This window comes from Saccopteryx leptura, chromosome 3 (assembly GCF_036850995.1).
Source record: "Saccopteryx leptura isolate mSacLep1 chromosome 3, mSacLep1_pri_phased_curated, whole genome shotgun sequence".
In the NCBI taxonomy this organism is placed as follows: Eukaryota; Metazoa; Chordata; class Mammalia; order Chiroptera; family Emballonuridae; genus Saccopteryx; species Saccopteryx leptura.
Genome location: NC_089505.1, coordinates 313932468 through 313939467, shown reverse-complemented (window position 1 = coordinate 313939467; position 7000 = coordinate 313932468). Strand labels below are relative to the sequence as shown.

At 44.4% G+C, this 7000-nt stretch overlaps 1 pseudogene; it reads right to left on the bottom strand.

The window, feature by feature from the left end:
- Positions 1-3017: 3017 nt before the first annotated feature.
- LOC136398545 (ribosome production factor 1 pseudogene) lies at positions 3018-6167 on the bottom strand (annotated as a pseudogene).
- Between the last annotated feature and the right edge of the window lie 833 nt (positions 6168-7000).

Here is a 7000-nt window from a genome sequence, read left to right as displayed (position 1 = left end):
CAAACAGAATGTTTACAAGTGGTCACGAAGTCCTACCATTTCTGTGTCTGCCCTGTTCACAGGAGCACTGCGTGCTGATAGCTGGTTCAACACATTCTACAATACATTCCCAAAACCATTGGGTTAAAAGGCACGAACTCACCATTTTTGTAAGTCAAAAATGGTTGTATGTTGACATCATTTGGATCAATTTAAGAGCAAGGTTTTTTCATTGTGCTTTTACTGTTGCTAGAATGGAGTCTTTTATAGGTTATTCTGTTCCACAAGGGCAGCTGCTTCTGAGAAATGAGCTGCCTGGTGAGATTAGTGAATCTGATCAACATTGGCCCATTGTCTGTCTTCTTTCACGCAGGAGTGTTTGGTGAGTTAGTCAGTTTATGTGAATGTGAGGTACCATCATGATTTAATGAGGTATCCATTAAGACTGTGTGAGCCATGTAGGAAGAAGATGGTAGAAGGAAAACAAATGTAACCCAAATACAGAAAATGTGTTTATTCCAGTGAGGAGGGATTGCTACCTCTTTGATTTTGGAAGGGACCTAGTGAAGTTGGACGGCTCCCAGGAGGCTGGCTGCCCCTCCTAGGTGTGGCTCCACTTGGCATCGGGGCTCATCACCGCTGCAGACAGTTGGGATCCCCAGCCAGCTGAGGCCCTGCCCTTGTTTCCGAGTCCGTACACGTCTTCCCTTCCACCCTCCATGGCCACTTCATGAATCTGCTGAGCAAGCACTGAGCTGCTGGGGACTGCAGCTGACCAACACCCAGGGAATAAGTCATCATGCCCCTTTATTAAAGAGAGACTCTTCCTCTCCAAGGGGCTTTTGGTATTTACACTGTGCTCTCTGTGCCTGTTCTCAGAGCTCAATCCATATTCTTTCCCTAATCTGGTCACCAACTCTTAAATTCTGCTCCTTCTTATTTCTTTACCATACGCCTAACAATGAACTACTGCCCAGAGAGCCTGACGTTAGCTTCTATCTCCTTCGAGGTTAAATAGACAATGAGAGAACCCCAAAATTATATTGACTAGAAAGATTTCTTTTCTTTTTTTTTTAATAAATTTTTATTGATGTTAATGGGATGACATTAATAATTCAGGGTACATATATTCAAAGAAAACATGTCTAGGTTATTTTGTCATTAAATTATGTTGCATACCCCTCACCCAGAGTCAGATTGTCCTCCGTCATCCTCTGTCTAGTTTTCTCTGTGCCCTTCCCCCTCCCCCTAACTCTCTCCCTCCCTCCCTCCTGCGTCCTCCCTCCCCCCACCCCTGGTAACCACCACTCTCTTGTCCATGTCTCTTAGTCTCGTTTTTATGTTCCACCAATGTATGGAATCATGTAGTTCTTGTTTTTTTTCTGATTTACTTATTTCACTCCGTATAATGTTATCAAGATCCCACCATTTTGCTGTAAATGATCTGATGTCATCATTTCTTATGGCTGAGTAGTATTCCATAGTGTATATGTGCCACATCTTCTTTATCCAGTCTTCTATTGAAGGGCTTTTTGGTTGTTTCCATGTCTTGGCCACTGTGAACAGTGCTGCAATGAACATGGGGCTACATGTGTCTTTACGTATCAATGATTCTGAGGTTTTGGGGTATATACCCAGTAGAGGGATTGCTGGGTCATAAGGTAGTTCTATTTGCAGTTTTTTGAGGAACCACCATACTTTCCTCCATAGTGGTTGTACTACTTTACATTCCCACCAACAGTGTATGAGGGTTCCTTTTTCTCCACAGCCTCTCCAACATTTGCTATTGCCCGTCTTGTTGATAATAGCTAATCTAACAGGGGTGAGGTGGTATCTCATTGTAGGAAAGATTTCTTTTCTTTACCATCTTGCGTGTAAGCTGTTAGCAGTCTGTTTCTGGCTGGCACCAGCATAATGTGCAGAGACCAATTTTCCTTTTTTTCACTTTTAGTCAGCTGAGCAGGAGATTCGCACGGAGGCCCAGGTGTGGGTTGAGGTAAGGGTCATCGTATAGTAGGAGGATGCAGACTGGGTGTGTGAGCTACCTGCTCATACAGTTTTTGTGTGTCTTTTGTATCTGTGCAGCCTGGATGATGGGTGCTTCTGCGAAACTTGAGTTTCTGGCCACTTCATGACGTGCAGTTCAGGCTTACATAATTCTTATCGAGACATCGATGCCACCTGCTATTTCCAGCTCTGCAAGTTCTGTTATGATGGTGTTTCCAATAAAGTCGACCAGTGTGATATCTCTGGGGGAAGAGAGATCAGTGACCACTTGGCATAGAGCCCTGAAACAACATGGTGACAAGGTGCTGCTGCCCAGCCAGGCAAAAGCAAACCTCCGACGTTCTTGATTTATTGGGGTAGAGAAAGATCATATTTTAAGATCAGTACCTGCACAGAAAGTACCAAGGGCTATGTTAATTTATTGCAGCAGAGAAACCACATCTGAAAGAGTGGTGTCACAATAAGAGCACCCCTTTATTTTATTTTACTTTTTTTTTTTTGTACTTTTCTGAAGTTGGAAATGGAGAGGCAGTCAGATAGACTCCCGCATGCGTCCAACCGGGATCCACCCGGCATGCCCACCAGAGGGCGATGCTTTGCCCCTCTGGGGAGTCGCTCTGTTGCGTCCAGAGCCATTCTCAGCGCCCGGGCCAACTTTGCTCCAATGGAACCTTGGCTGTGGGAGGGGAAGAGAGAGACAGAGAGGAAGAAGGGGGGAGGGGTGGAAAAGAATATGGCCTCTTCTCCTGTGTGCCCTGGCTGGGAATCGAACCTGGGACTCCTGCATGCCAGGCTGACACTCTACCACTGAGCCAACTGGCCAGGGCCTTATTTTACTTTTTAAGCTCTCACCAACATGACTTTTATTTCTGTTTGCCACAGAAACAGTGAGCAGTAAGTCATGGCACTTGGTAATTTGTCCAGACATGAAAGAAGGTGCATGAAATCAGTAAATGCCATTTTGAAGAGTCTTCTGTAACAAATTCAAGAAAAGCCTATTCAGCAAAATCTAATACTATTCCTTCAGTACTTTATAAATGGAATTTTCTACTGGTACCCACTTCCCAGAGCTTATGAACCCATTCATAGTCTTTACATTTAGAATCAAAGGTTCCTTTCTGAAGAGATCTTAATTTTCGGGTAAAATGTGGGAGTCCCACTGTCTTTTCACCTTTGAATATATATCTGTGAAATGTGAAGAAGATAGATTTTGGAATGTGCAACCTGCCTTCCAATAAACTGAGGATTATGGGAAAAGAGAGATGCAAGTATTCTTCCAACAGAACTACCCAGGTGTGCTGTAAAATTATTCAGAATTATTTCAGGTGTGTATTCTGTGGGGTCCTTGCCTCTTTTCTTTATTTCTTTATGTAGACAAACACTGCTCATTTAAAAACGAGCAGTTGGCCATCTGGCAAGTGACTCAGAATTAATCCATTTGGTGTTTTAGGATCTTGGTTAATAACAATCAGGTCTGTGAAATCTTGAGATGCACTGCGGAATAATCTTTTTCAGAGCCAGTCCTCTTCCGTGATAAACACGTGAGCTTGGTCTATCTGTGGACAGCTGTTCACAGAGCCGTCCTGTTCTCCCATTAGGTCCATCTGATGTTGTAATGAGAATCTTGGGAGAAGTTTGTCTTGAAGTCAGAGGGAAATTCGTCTGTAGCTTCATCACAAGCGACTCTTCATCGTTAGGGTCTACTGCGGTTTCATCGCACACCCGCTGGTCATCAGTGGTCCTGAGCACGGGCTTTGGTGAAGTCCTATCACCAAAAGCCTCTCTTTCTTTTTGAAGTCTTTTCTTAGCTGCCAACTTTTCCTTCTGCTGCTGCTGTTTCCACTGCGTGAACGTCGCGTCGCGCTATTTTTTTAAATCCTCAGAATGCTGAAACCTACAGGAAAGGCAGATGCTTTTGGGGATTGGACCCTGTTTTCTGTCACCCTATCCTCAATGACTGCCACCTCCTGAACTGCTTCGGGAGGGCCTCTGCATTGTAGGCCTTCCTTTCTGCCCCCACCAGTGTTCTCCCTGGTGTTTGTGCCCTGGCATCTGTAGCGAAGCAAGCAACCATTCTATTAACAGTGTGATAAGTCCCTGTCATTCATTCTCCAAAACCCATCTATCCTCTGCCTCACCCTGAGTCTGCTGCTATAACCACTTCTGGTTCCAATTCCTTTATCAATGCACATCCTTACTCAGAAGCAACAGTAACCGACTCTGGCTGACTTACATACTGGACCATCTCCTACAGCTTTGTGGGAGAATTCACTGTATTTCCCCGTCTATAAGACACTCCCATGTATAAGACACACCTTAATATTGGGGCCCGAAATTTGAAAATAAATGTATTACATAAAGTTATTGAACTCAGGTTTATTCATCATAAAATTCATACAACTCCTCATCACTGTCAAAACTCCCATCCATTAGCTTGTCCTCATCTGTGTCTGATGGCAAATCACTGTCTTCAACAGCCAGCACAAAAACAAGTGTGAAAAAGCAAGTAAAAAAATCCCTACAACTTCTGTATAGGACACACCCCGTTTTTAGACCTCACATTTTTCGGGGGGAGGTGTGTCTTATACACGGGGAAATACAGCACCTCTGCAAATTCCCCCAAAGATAAAGCATGGGTTTTTGGTTTACTATCTGCTACGGAGAGTCAATCTGCGTTAGAGGCTTCCATCCACTTCTTTGACCATAGTGGCCTTTACTTCACATCTTAGAGCGAACTACCTGTTAAGAGAACTTGGAGAGAACTCTTCATTGCTGAGATGACACAGCAGTAACTGCACAAGGCCTTCAGATTTCATGGACTCTCCTGGGAGAGGATGGTGGTCAGAACTCTTTTTTACCTCACTCCCCCAAAGCTCCCTGTGCCTAGGGGACTGCAGCAGTGCTCCTCATCGTCAGGAGCGGACATTTCCTGAGGCCACCAGCCTATAGAAAATGGCAGACACAGACACTGGCCCTCACCGCATGCATGCATTTCTCGATGCCCTGATGAAGAGACTGTTTTGTGTTTCATTGGAGACGTGGTAAAGTCTGAGGGAATGTGTTTCACTTATTCAACATTACTCCCTCTCTAAACTCTAAGTGTTCAGATTCCTTCAACTACACTTTATCAGCCCATTTTTGACATCTCAGTCACCTTCAGCAGGGACTGTCGGTGAGTACAGACTTCAGTCGACTAAACAAATAAACAACTGAAACTCTTTTAGCTGCCTAAGCTAGCTCACTAAACCAGACTCTCTGGAAAACACACCTGTATTGATTAAATTCAGTTCAGCCAGCAGGTATGACCTTCTTTCCTTCGTGTGGCTCTTCCAAATACATCCCCATATGTATTTGCCAGATTTGTGAGGAAATAAATTACTTATAAAATTATTTATTGGGTTTGTAAGTCTTTTCCGCTTAGGTTCGGTTTTATCCTGTAGCTTGCTCTCTACCAGAGCTAACAGAAGTCTAGGAGTGTGGTAATGGTGAGGCTCAAGGACAGTTTTTGCTTAGATGAAGCATGAGGAGTTTTCTGCAAGGCAGCAATGGCTTCGTCAGGGATGAGGGATGGGCAGTCACCACCGCCTTTGTGGAAGGTTCAAGGGGAGCTGGAGGGTCCGAGTTCTTGGAGCCCATTGGATTCCCCTTCAGATCTCCATTCCATCTTATGGGCTTTTCCTCTTTCCTCATCAATGCCCTAGATATTGCAAAAGAATCCAACAGGCTATGAATTTAACTGGCAGTGTAAGTGTAGTGTGTCAACCTGCAGGATCCGACTCTGAATTTGGCTTTTCGCTTGCTCAGGCATATGACTACAGAGTAAGAGGTTACTGTAACAGTCATACAAGTCTCACATTTTTATACTATACTTTGCATCAAGAATTTACATATTCATGTTTCCTTTGATTGTCCATCCCTAGAGACACCCACCCTTAGAGCTTTCATTCCCCGTGACCTTCATACCCTTGTTTGGTAGCAGTCATGTGTCCCCTGAACCTGCCATGAATGAGCACTTTATCAGAGAACCATTTTGCCACCATGCCATCTGAGCTGACAGTCACACCTTCAGCTGCACTTTCTTTCTGCCATCTGCGCCGACTAGGCCCTATAACCAGCCCCAGATTTCCCTCATTACCTTGAGGTCTGTTTCCTATAACCACCTCTGGTTCCAATTTCTCCATCTGTGAGCATTCTTCATTGTAAGCAGCAGAAACTTACTGCAGTTGATTTAAGCAGAAAAGAAACTCATTAAAAGAGATATCCAGAATCTCAGAATTTCTAGGAGGGTGAGAGAAGAAGGAACAATACCTCCAAATTACATCACAGAATCTATTCAATGGATACTCCAAGGTTATTGTCTCCTAGTACTCTCTGTTACAGTTACCACCCCTGGCAACATTGGCCACAGACAGTCATGAGATATGAGAACTGGCATTGATTTATTTTTATTTTTATTTATTGATATTAAAGAGAGAAGAAAGGGGGGGAGAGAGAGAGAAAGAGAAAGAGAGGGAGAGAGAGAGAGATCAGTTTGTTGTTCCACTTATTTATGCATTCATTATTTGATTCTTCTATGTGACCTGACTGGAGATCAAACCCACAATCTTGGCATATCAGGACAGCACTCTAACATACTGAGCTACCCAGCCAGAGCTGGACCAGCACTGTTGAATCTGCTTTTGCATTTGTCACTGTGCCAGGGAGAACTTCTATACCTCCTGATATGATGCACTGTGAAGAATACATGACCTCAAAAGCATCTTCCCAATAACGCGTGAACTCAGGCTAATCACAAGGAACAGTCTACAAAATGGCTGACCAGCACTCTCAAAAGCAGGGATCCCCAAACTATGGCCTGCAGGCAGCATGCGGCCCCCTGAGGCCATTTATCTGACCCCCACCACACTTCTGGAAGGGGCACCTCTTTCATTGGTGGTCAGTGAGAGTACTGTGTGTGGCGTTGCTCACATACAGTACTACTTCTGGTGACGCGGGACGCACACGTCAGGGCTCC